General features: G+C 37.6%; 1 pseudogene across 1 annotated transcript in view; it reads right to left on the bottom strand.

Moving 5' to 3' along the window:
• Nucleotides 1-602: 602 nt before the first annotated feature.
• Nucleotides 603-12,348, bottom strand: part of LOC148999309 (disease resistance protein RPS6-like) — a 35,819-nt pseudogene continuing 24,073 nt past the window's right edge. The window contains exons 2-5 of the transcript XR_016170976.1: nt 8,180-9,272; nt 7,782-8,087; nt 4,897-7,649; nt 603-1,190 (exon numbers count right to left, since the gene is read on the bottom strand). The product of XR_016170976.1 is annotated as a disease resistance protein RPS6-like (transcript). The remainder of the gene's footprint in view (nt 1,191-4,896; nt 7,650-7,781; nt 8,088-8,179; nt 9,273-12,348) is intronic.

The following is a 12,348-nucleotide window of genomic DNA, read 5'->3' on the forward strand; positions in this document are numbered from 1 at the left end:
CTTCCCAAAAAGGTCCCAAAAGTTAGCTTATCCAATTTCACATCACCTAGTTTTGTTTGACTTATGCTTTTGAATTATTCTTTTACCCCCTTGAGGAAGCAATTGCTTTTATATGTGTCTAGATATTCTTCAGGCATAACGAGGCAAACTTCAAGAGGATGAAGAAAAATCAAGGAGAATTAATGTTTATGTTTCTACAGAATAAAACCCATATAGATCCTACAATGTCTGTAATACCTCTACTTCTCTCATCTTCAATGAAATCAACATTTACAATTAATACCATAGACAAACGGATGAATTAACTGAAACCAGTGGGTGTTTGAATTGATGCACAAAGTATTGCACAAAAACTTAATGAAGAAAAAGTCCACATTCTACAGTCAATGTCTAATTGATGTATTAGATGTATTAAGAGATCGAAGAGAGATCAATCTAGTATTAGAAACATAGAGGTAGAAATAGACCAAAAAAGTCTCAATAAATGAACAAGAGTTGTGTTTCCATGAAACCTATGTCTACTATTTTTACTAGATAACAAGCTATTTTGTGGTGGATCTGACAGTGTTTTATATATTGCACATGCACAAAGGAGCCGGAATTGGAAGCAAAGACAGTTGGGGAACCTAATGGGATATTATCCACAAAATAGTTCATATCCATCCCTTAAATTAAGTTGTGAATGAAACGTATCATGGAAATAACAATCCTACTCACTCGTAATCCTTATCATATTAGCGAAAGAAAAATATTGTCTTGAGTTTGAATGCAAGCGTCAATATAGACACTGACACAAGAACTTGAATGGTCAATCAAATAAACTGTAGAACACACACAACTTACCAAACAAAATGCTCAGGCTGATTAAAATGGCTATCCCACTTGTCCCAATTTGATTCAAGATCTGAATTGACAAAAATTAGTTGTAGAAGTGACTAAAAAGTATATGTTACAAACCATAAAAAGTTCCAATTAACCATTGCAGGAGATTAAGAAAGAATAGAAGTTCTTCAAGGGTACACTATAAATATTTCACTGGCAGCAATTATCTTGTCCACGGTATGTATCTTGAAGTGGATTATCCTCGTCACACCCATGCACTCAAATGGGCTGGGTAAATGATGTTGAATGCCCCCCATTGGATCACAAACGCAGTACCATAACCAGACACCTCATTCGCAACACAAGTCCTAGGCAAGAGAATTAAGGATTTAAACAACTTGCACTATCAAATACTTACAGAGTTGTAATGGTAACTAATTACTTGATCCCATACAAGTTCCAAATTAAACAAGATAACACAATCCAAATGGAAGTAGCAAAGAATTTATAATTAACATTGTCTTGATATACTGTAAAACTCCTAGTCCACTAGATGACTTTTGTGTAAGCATGAATGGCATGCACACAAGGCACTATGGTCAGCATCCAACTGCTCAGCAGCCCCAACACCACCATCCACTCCACAATCCTGAGTAACTTGCTCCACATGGACTCCTACATCTATACCATCATGTTAAAAAATAAATAAATAAAAAAAAAAAAAACGAGGTGAGCTATGAGAGGCACAAACACATCCAAATACATGAGCAAGCTACAACCTACGACAACCCCTTGGGGGTTTGTCTTCATTCATCATCTCATATCACATCAACCAGGGGTTATTGGATCTAGCCTTCGCTTTTCCTTTACCTCAATTGGGTTATTGCAGTCATTTGGCTCCAATGCTTCAAAGTAGATCAACTGAGTGATTAAGGGATTCAGTCTCCACTCTTGCTCACATCAACTAGTAGGTTCAAGGGATTTGTTTTGAACTCTCGGTCACATCAACTGATAGGTTCAAGTGATTTAGCTTGCTCATACTTATAACAACAGAAAAGTAAATCAACCAGGGATTTGGGACTAGCATGTGTTAGGGGTCTCTATTAGCCATGCATCTATATGGGTTATGCATCCATCATGATCAAATGCAACAAAGTGTGTACTCTACTTCCCCCACACCCTTGCATGAACATATCCAACAAATCTTAATTCATAGGTCAAGTCTTACCTTTAGATCCATAACTAGCTTCATGATCAAAATACAAAGTTCATCATACTGGAATTCAATAGACGGGATATAACTTGTTTAAATACAACCGCGCGTCCTCATAAATTCATACCCATCCCAATCCCATGTGTTTCAATGCATGCATGCCTGGAGTAGAACTTAATCAAAGTATTCATCAATAAAATCATTAGTAACATTAGAACAAAATAATTCACAAGAGATCATTAACCTAATTCTAGCACACAACCCCTCACTTGAAGTGACGGTCAATGTAGATTGGGTTTCAAGTGTTCAAAATCGCAGCACAATTAAAACCTTGGACCTATAAATGCATCAGATATTAAACAAAAGCACCCTTAGGACCTAAGGAATAAAATCAAAAAAGTATAGGACCTAGCCCACATACTTGTAGTAGAAATCTATTTCACAATTTCGGTCAAGAGATTCTACCCTATTTTGTGCACCAAAACCTTAAAATATATTATAAATATATCCCAAGTGCCTAGATTCATTTAAATTCTACACCTAGTAGAAAGACAACTCCAAAACCTATACTTGACGACTTTTCAATTTTTTCTGATTTATCGTATCACAGAGTACATACTTAAAAACTCAGCCTAAAAAATCCAAATTAAAATTCATTATACAACTTCAAATATGATTTTTACAAATACCAGGCGTGGAATACAGTTTCAGCTCGTTAGTCTGTTTTGTGGTTATTTTTCATCCTATCAAATGAGATTAGAAGGATCCAACTTTGGTGGAGATATTCTTCTATGAGTCTATTCAAAATGTTTCATAATTAATCCATGTGAATTTGGAGATATACTCGTTGTCTCGATTTGACAGAACTAGTCCACAACTGACAACAGTTAAACCCTAGCTTCACCCCCTTGCTTAGTCTAGTAATCTTAAAACTAATAGATACCAATCTAACCATACCTCAATTATTCTCATTCCCTTCTGATTTTTCTCCTCCCATTTAGAGGAGTGCATATCCAATCCCCACATTTATACCTTGGCTTCCACCCTAGTTCTAGACTTGATGTAAGAAATTCTAGGGCTTGAAATCAAATCCGATTGAAATTTGTGGAATTGATAGGAGAATAAAGAAGAAGTGAGCATTACTTGAACCCATATGTTCTTTTGCTTGAATACAACAGCCCTAGGTGACCGTGCAGAAATATAGTACCCTTCCTTAAATCTCCTTACTTTCAAGATCTTCCTTCCTCTTTCTCTTCTCTCAAATTAACCCAATTTTTTGAGTTGGGGGGGGGGGGGGGAGAGAGGTTAGTTAGGCCTCTTTTCCATGTTTTAACTCCAATTCAAAGGATGTGGATAAGGACCGGACAAAATCAACAAACTTGTAGCAAAAATCTATTTCACAATGTTGGTTCATAGATTCTACCCAATTTTGTGCACCAAAACCCTAAAATACGTTGATAAATATATCCAGGACTCAAAAAAATTCCTAAATTACCCATAAGGCAACTTATAGGAATAAATGGGTAGTTAGGTATTATATTCCCCTAACCTTATAGGAATTTCATTCTCGAAATTCAATATGTCTATAATCCAAATCATCTGAAGCATCAACAGTTCCCCCACAAAACAACTTCTCAGTTTTCATATGGGTATTATAATCCCTTTCAAATATAGGTGATAAATATGAATGCATGTGATCAATATCACAATGAATGTAGTATTAAACAAAAACAATGTATAAGTAAGCCTAGATATAAATATATGGAGAATTGATCTAGAGCCATGCAGCATGACCAATCTTCGTGCTGAAATTTTGATTTGACCCTAGTTTGGTTATGTAGTAGGTTTTTGGTGGAAGTGCTTTTGGCATAGTGGTGACAATTTTCTATATAGATGCACTATGACCAAGGAGGTTTTCGATTCAAACCTCCATCCCTCCACATCCCCCCCTTCCCCCCAATCCCATGGTTTATGAGTCTCCAATCCTTGTGACTAGTTTGATGATTACCAAAAGAAAAATGAAGCAAGTTTGTCATGATTCTGTTTTGTCCTAGGTTTGGTGTCCTTATTCATTCTGATAAACAGGAACCTTTACACTAGAGGATTAATTTATGAGTGGGGATTTTATTCAAAATTCTATTTGTGAATATAAGATAAAACAAAAAATAACAAGTAAAGAATGGACTCATTATTATAAATAAAGTTATTGAATATTTTCAAACAAATCCTGAAATTCAAAGCAACCCGTTATCCAATAAAGACCTAAGGTTCCTAATAATAAACCAAAATCTCCTACAAGATTAGTTACAAACGCTTTTTGACAAGCATTTGCCGCAATGGACCGTGTGAACCAAAAACCTATTAAAAGATAGGAACATACTCCAACTAATTCCCAAAAAATATAAATTTGAATTAAATTTCAACTAGTAACTGATCCCAACATAGAAGCATTGGAAAAACTCATATAAGTAAAAAACTTAAATATCCTTGATCATGTGATATATAAAGATAAACCATTTAGAATAGATTTAGATTGGTAGTTGAATGCAGTAAGTCTGTGAAACAGAGTCCTGGCCTAAGTATTCCTTTGATTGATTGAAATGCAAGCAACATCTTAATTGGCACAAATGCAGCCGATCAAAATTGACCTCAAAGAGCAGCTTTGCGCCGACTAGTCTCACTTTCTTGTCCTTTTCCAAATGAAATTTTTCTAGGATCTGATTTCCAGATAGACTTTTACACTTCTTTTCAGGGAAATAAACCAGAACTAAAAAGTCGATGAGTCATCATCCGAAATCAATGCTTAATCAGACATAAAAACAAACAAACAAACAATACACTACACGTTGAGAGAGTAGTACCTTCCCATGGATACTCTGTTTCTGATATGCCAACAGCCAGGAATTTCTCTTGTGATCCATCCATAGTCTTCTGCATACGAACCATTTAGCTTGAAGAATTTCTTTCAATATCTAGATAACTCAAATTTTTGGGCAGATCCAGTAATCTTGGAATGATTGGGCATCTTACTATCGTCAATGTTCGCAAGGACTCCAATCTGCTGAGGCTTGGGATATGGGTTAACTTCTTACAGTACACAATCTGCAATTCCCGTAGCTCTTTCAACCTTGAAAGACCAGCAGGTAATCTTTCTAATGATTCGGCATCAATTATCTGTAACTCTTGTAAGCATTCATAGCACTCAAGGTGTTCAATCTCGGACAGTACGGGACATTCAATGATCTCTAATTTCCTCAAGCTTTTCGAATCCTGCAGGTATGGTATTTTTGTCAATGATGTGCAGTTCTCTACCTTCAACGCCTCCAGAGAATCCATCCCCTTACCTTCAAAATCAGATATGACTTGATTCCTGGACAGCTTTAAAGTCCTCAGAGATTTTGAGCCCCTCAGTTTTGGTATCTTCTTTAAACTCTTACAGCCTTTAATATTGAAGTCCACCAGGGAATCCAATTTCTCGTCGAAACCTTCAATTTCTTCTAGGCTGCTGCAATGACCAAGATCTAATATCTGTAACTTCCTCAAGCCTTCTGGCGAACTTGATACTGTTACCAATGAGCAGCAATAGCTGGCAAAAAGTCTGGTCAAACTCGAGGGAAGAGCAGAGACATCTAGGAGTGAAGTGCAGTGTGAAACATCCAATATCCGTAACTCTTTCAACTTTGAAAGATCAGCAGGTAATCTTTCTAATGATTTCGCATTAAATATCCGTAACTCTTGTAAGCATTCATAGTACTCAAGGTGCTCAATCTCGGACAGTACGGGACATCCAATGATCTTTAATTTCCTCAAGCTTTTCGAATCTCGCAGGTATGGTATTTTTCTCAATGATTTGCAGTCCTTTACCTCCAACACCTCCAGAGAATCCATCCCCTCCCCTTCAAAATCAGATATGAAGCGATTCCCATACAGCTCTAAAGTCGTCAAATATTTCAGATATTTCGAGCCCCTCAGTTTTGGTATTTTCCTTAAGGATACACAGCCTTCAGTCCTGAAGTCCACCAGGGAATCCAATTTCTCGTCGAAACCTTCAATTTCTTCTAGGCTGCTGCAATGACCAAGATCTAATATCTGTAAATTCCTCAAGCCTTCTGGCGTACTTGATAGTGTTACCAATGAGCAGCAATAGCTGGCACAAAGTCTGGTCAAACTCGAGGGAAGAGCAGAGACATCTAGGAGTGAAGTGCAGTGTGAAACATCAAGGCTAGTCAAAGTTGAGGGAAGACCTGAGACGGTTTTAAGTAATGTAACATGATGACAAATCAAGCATTTCAGACGTGAAGGAAGTTCTGAAAGGGACTCAAGTCGGTTGCAGTAACTTATATCAAGCGTCGTCAAACCTAAGAACTCCAACCTCTCAAAACCACAAATCTCACTTAGATTGTCGTAGTCTTCAATATATAGATTACTCAAATTGTTGGGCAGATCGGGCATTCTTGGAATGAGTGGGCATCCTGCTATCGACAATTCTCGCAGGGACTCCAATTTGCTGAGGCCTGGAATATGGGTTAACTTCCAACAGTTGTTAATCTTCAATATCCGCAACTCTTTCAACCTTGAAAGATCAGCAGGTAATCTCTCTATTGATGTGGCAAAATTTATCCTGAACTCTTGTATGCATTCATAGTACTCAACGTGCTCAATCTCGGACAGTACAAAACATCGGTTGATCTCTAATTTCCTCAAGCTTTTCGAATCTCGCAGGTATGGTATTTTTCTCAATGATTTGCAGTCCTCTACCTCCAACGCCTCCAGAGAATCCATCCCCTCTCCTTCAAAATCTGATATCAAGTGATTCCCGAGCAGCTTTAAAGTCCTCAGATATTTCGAGCCCCTCAGTTTTGGTATCTTCTTTAATCTTGCACAGCCTCCGATGTTGAAGTCCACCAGGGAATCCAATTTCTCGTCGACGCCTTCAATTTCTTCTAGGCTGCTGTAACCAAGATCTAATCTCTGTAAATTCCTCAAGCCTCCTTTTGTACTTGATAGTGTTGCCAATGAATTGCAATAACTGGCACAAAGTCTTGTCAAACTCAAGGGAAGAACTGAGATATCTCGAAGTGCATGAAGAGCAGTTTGAAACATTAAGGCTAGTCAAACTTGAGGGAAGACCTGTGATGATTTTAAGTAAAGTAACATGATGACAAATCAAGCATTTCAGACTTGAAGGAAGATCTGGAAGGGACTCAAGTCGGTTGCAGTCACTTATATCAAGCGTCGTCAAGGAGGTCATGCAACCCAATTTCTCCGGCAGCTCTTGTAGAGTGTAGCATCCATTTAATTTGAGACTTTCGAGAGAAGTCAACCGACAAAGTTCATCTGGGAGCTCCACCAGACTAGAGCAACATCCCACTAAATCGAGCCTTTTGAGTGACGTCAACTGGGAAATTTCCCTAGGCAGATCTTTCAGATAAGAGCAGTGACTCATATCTAATATGATCAAGTTCTTGAGATAATAAATGGATTTATCAATCTCCTCCAAGTCACGACAATCTTGAAGAATCAATACCTCCAGGAGTATATTCCTTGAAACATCAGGAGTTCTAGATAATTCATGACAACTCGTGAGATTTAAAACTTTCAGACAGACAGCCACCTACAAAATTGCATTTATGTAATAATTAGCTCGAGAAGGGCAAAATAGAGAATTTGTTTATTTATTCATTTTTTCCCCTGCAAGATTTTGCTATTAACAAATTACATGAAGTAAAAATTATTTCCTCCAAACCTTAATGTGCTCCCAGCCAATCCATTCGTCTGACATTTCAGAATAGGATAGATCAAGAATAAACAACTTTTTTGGATGGAAGTTGGGCAATCGATATTCAGACGGACGAAATGCTCTCCAAAAAAGCCATCTTAATTTTGAAAAAGAATTAGTGATGTTCTCAGGAGAATTTCTTTCAGATAACTTTCTTTTAAGAAAAGATGCATCATCAATATGAAGTAATCTCAGTTCTGTCATTGAAGCAATTCCTTCACTCGAAATTAGATTATCTTGTCGAACGTGGAGTCCTTTAACAGTACTTGTTCCCTACAATAACAACCTCAATTAAGTAAGAATAAAAGAACCTAATTCACAAAACTCCTCAAAAAGATTGAAAAAAAAAATTATTCAAAACCTACCTTTAGTGTATCGAGTACATCAATGGCTTCTTCCTCAGACCATATTCGAGAACGTTTTCCCAGTTCGAGTTCATTTTCTTGATAAACAATATGTCTTCCAAAATCCCGAAGCTGATCATGCATCCTTAGCTTATTATATTCATCGATCGTAAGCAACGACCTTGCACAGAGAGTACGAAGCCCCACTCGTGCAGAAAAGCCACACCCTTCCCAAAAGTAACATGTAGTGTCTTTATTCATTCCAATAAAATGACAAGCAACATCAAGAAAAATTTGTTTCTCCTCAGCATCTAACTCATCATAACTTACTTTCAAGCTTTTTATGACTTCAGTATTGGGAATTTTTTGCAATTTCTTTAGCACCTCTTCCCATTCTGATCTTTCCCTAAAATATAAAGATGAGCCTATAACTTTAAGAGCCAAGGGAAGACCTCCAGTAGTTTTTACAACCTTTGTTGAGAGATCCGAATAATCTATTGGAGGTTGGTCAGTTCCAAATGCATAACGGCTGAAAAGGACAAGTGAATCATTTAACTCCATTACTTGGGGTTCATAAATCTTAGGTTCCCGGGCAACTATGATATCCTTATTTCTAATTGTGATAATGACCCTACTTCCAATACCAAACGATTCACCATCCTCAACCAAAAACTTTACTTGATCGCTTTTATCCACATCATCAAGCACAATGAGAACCTTTCCATTGTAGAATCTTTGTTTGATCAATGAAATCCCAACAAACTTATCAGTAATATTATTTTTTTCTTGACCCAAGATATTAGTGATAAGTTGGTTTTGCACATATTCAATCCTATGTTTTTGAGCCTTCTCTCGAACATCTTCAATGAATCTATACTCTTCAAAATGACTGAAGATCTCACTGTAAACAACCCTAGCAATTGTTGTTTTTCCAATGCCGCCAGGACCATGGACCCATATAAATTTCCGGTCCTCAGATTCAATGTGTAAAAGCTTTAACATTGTTTCCTTATGAGATTGAATACCAACTAGGTTGTTAGAAGCAATGGGAAGTCTCTTTTGTAATGCAATCTGAACTGTTTTAACAACTTCATGTATTAACTTCCCTTCATACCTGCAGAGTTGAAACAAAAATAATGATAACAAAATGATTTGATGAATGAGACATATTACGAAACAAATTATGAATACTTCATGGAGTGAAACAGTAAGTGGATAAATATTTGCATCTTGTATGCATCTATTTTTGCATTGATTCTCCATCAAAATTGTCCATAATGTTCTAGTTATAGCACTTTTTGTTGGAATTTTAATTTATTTTTAAATTATGAGATTCAAAATATTTCATACATTTTATAATGAAGGGTTAGAGGTGATGTTATTCCCTTTAGATGCCTAAATAGTCAATGGGTAGTCTATGGAAAGTCTTGTTTCAATGACTTCAAACAATACTTAAGGGAAAAAGACATGGCTTGGGAGGTACCTTGTAGAGATACACCTTTGTAGGTGTCTCTTTCTCTTCTATATAAAGAAAGGAGTTGATCCCTAGTAACCGAAAAACCATTAATTTTAAAACTAATATTAGTCTCTTGGTTTCTGTCGATATGTGTGCTTTGTCATGGGTTTGTGAGTACTACCTTCGGATGTTCTTTGCATGTAGATTCCTTTGGAGTGCATGCCATTGGAATTAGAATTAAGAAGTTGTTGTATCTTGGAGGTGAGGATGCCAAAGTCAAATCCAATTTGCACTATAGGAGGGTTCAAATACCTTGAGGAAAAATACTGTTTCGTATGCCTCAACTCACCCTGTACGAGTTCTTGTTGTTGTTATTGTATTGTTTCTTTTGCGACAAATGGATACATAGTGGTGTTATCATTTTCTTCTTCAACCTCTACAAGGCTGTTATAGATTGCATCAATCAGCTAACTGTTATTTTGTTAATTCTCTGTCTTATACTTACTGTCCATGTGTCTTTTTTGCAACACTTTTCCAAGGGTTGCAGTAGGCTAAAACTCTCCATGTAACTGGTCATTCTATTGTTTCAAACTACCAGCTTTGGGATTAGTTAATCCCATCTCCTACTAGGTCGTGGCTGATATATTCAATGTATCTTTTGTTGACAATTTCAAGACATCCACCTTAATATTTTTACCTTGAGTTTGTTATTCATGTACTTATCTTGGAGTTACAACCAAAAATTAATATCCATTGTAACTCAAGATAAAGAGAGATTTATAATTCTGTACTTCAGTTCTCTAGCAAATAGAGCAGCAAGCAACTAAAGCAAATAAAACACACAATATGTCAAAATTGATGGCCCCTACCCTGATATATATTAAAAATTATTAAAATTCGTATCAATATGAAAGGGGAACTGCAAGACAAGAAGCTTTTCTTCCTTAGTGCATTCAAGAAATTGAGGTTCATGTAATTTATTCAAGTGACCCTAATTTGTGAACCATTGTGATGCGTCCAAAATCTGCTTAGCCCTTAGATCACCACGTAATAATGACCTGCAAAACAATCGTCAGATGTGGCCCGACCGTGGGGGTCGGGAGTCCACCTCCAATGGCTAAGTCAGTTAATGAACTGATCACAAAGGCTCTAACTAGTTGCAGAGCTAAAGTAAGAATACGATAATTGGGAATACGATTTAGATACCTTCTTCGTTCGTTGGTTCTGTCTTATATAGAGTTTACCTTTGAATCCCGTTCGTTGAACTCGTATGTGTTTTCTTCTGGTGACCGTCAGATCAAGACGGTTAGACCCGTTAGTGGGGTTATGGATAACTTGCCTTGATTGCATGATCCTGATGCTATGGTCGCGGCAGTTATCCGAGTTGGCATGATCGTCCACTTCTGTGAGTGCAAATAACCGTTTCTTTGATGAGTTATTCATCCCAAGAATCTTGGACTTGTGCTTGTTTGCTGATCGTGTTAGGTTTCTTCCTGAACATGCAATCTTCAAACCCGGTTCGGTCGAACCTAAATCGGTCGGTTCGTCCCTGACCGGGGTTAAGGGTTGAACCAAGGACGGACCCAGTTCAACGACATTTTTCCCGTATCACGAGCCCCTCAGACCAAGTGTTCGGGAACACCGAGGGCTTGGTTTGATTTAAACCGAATGTGAAAACCGAACAAGGAATCCAAACGATTGCTTGTTCTCATAAATGTCAAGTCACATTTAATGTTGTTGCATCACCACTCTCCTCGAGTTACGCGAAAGTTTTCAGCTTTCCTGCAAGAGTCGCCACGTGTCTGTGACAACTGAAACCATCATTCCTTTTAACTCAAAACGACGGTTCCTCAAAACGTCAGCTTTGATTCGATTCATTTACGCCTTTTCGAATCGTCGCCCGATCACGATCGTTAATCTGAATTGATCTTGATCATACACGTGCCCACTGGCTGGCTTATTTAAAAACCGCTTGTTGCTTTTTCAAATTTCATTCTTGTCTGCAACTCAAAAACTCGTCATCGTCTTCTCTGTGCCCTAACTGCCTTTCTACTTCCAAGCTTCTTACTCCGGCGAACAAGTAAGTTTAGTAACTTTCTTGCCATCTTTGCTTGCTTTAGTTACTCTTTTCACTTTCGCTTTTGTTTCTTTTCTGATTTAAAAGTCACAGCCAGACTTTCTTTGTAATGGGAAGTGATAAAACTTCTGACAATGGCTCCCCTAAACGTTATGCCGATCAGGGCATTTTTGGTGGCGAGACCACTGTCTCTGCTTCTGTCGAACAATCGTACAATGAAGAACATAAACTAACTGAGGCCTGGCGTGAGTTTGATGAGGTTAGCCAAAAGAAAGAGATTGAGGTTCTGACCCTTCCTCTCTATTCCAAACCATCTAAACCTTCGAAGGCTCCTGCCAAGGCCCCTCGGCAATCTAAAAGATCCAAAGAAGACCCGAGTTCTTTCGTTTCTAAATATACCGATGCCGAGTTGACTCCGGCATTCCAACACTTTAATTTCCCTCTGATTACTTTCTTCGACTTCCCAATTCTGATGAGAGAACCAACTTGAACCTTTCTGACGAATTCTCGTTGTATCTGGACACTCTAGAAAGTGGAGTCCGGTTTCCCTTTTTTAATCATTTGTTTTATGCCATTTTAAATCACTGGGAGATTTGTCCCGGAATGCTTCTCCCCAATAGCTGGCGTCATATTGTTGGCTTCCTTGGTTTGTGCTTC

Source organism: Hakea prostrata, unplaced genomic scaffold (assembly GCF_041222555.1).
Source record: "Hakea prostrata isolate BN-2017 unplaced genomic scaffold, UWA_Hpros_2 contig_16, whole genome shotgun sequence".
NCBI classification, from domain to species: Eukaryota; Viridiplantae; Streptophyta; class Magnoliopsida; order Proteales; family Proteaceae; genus Hakea; species Hakea prostrata.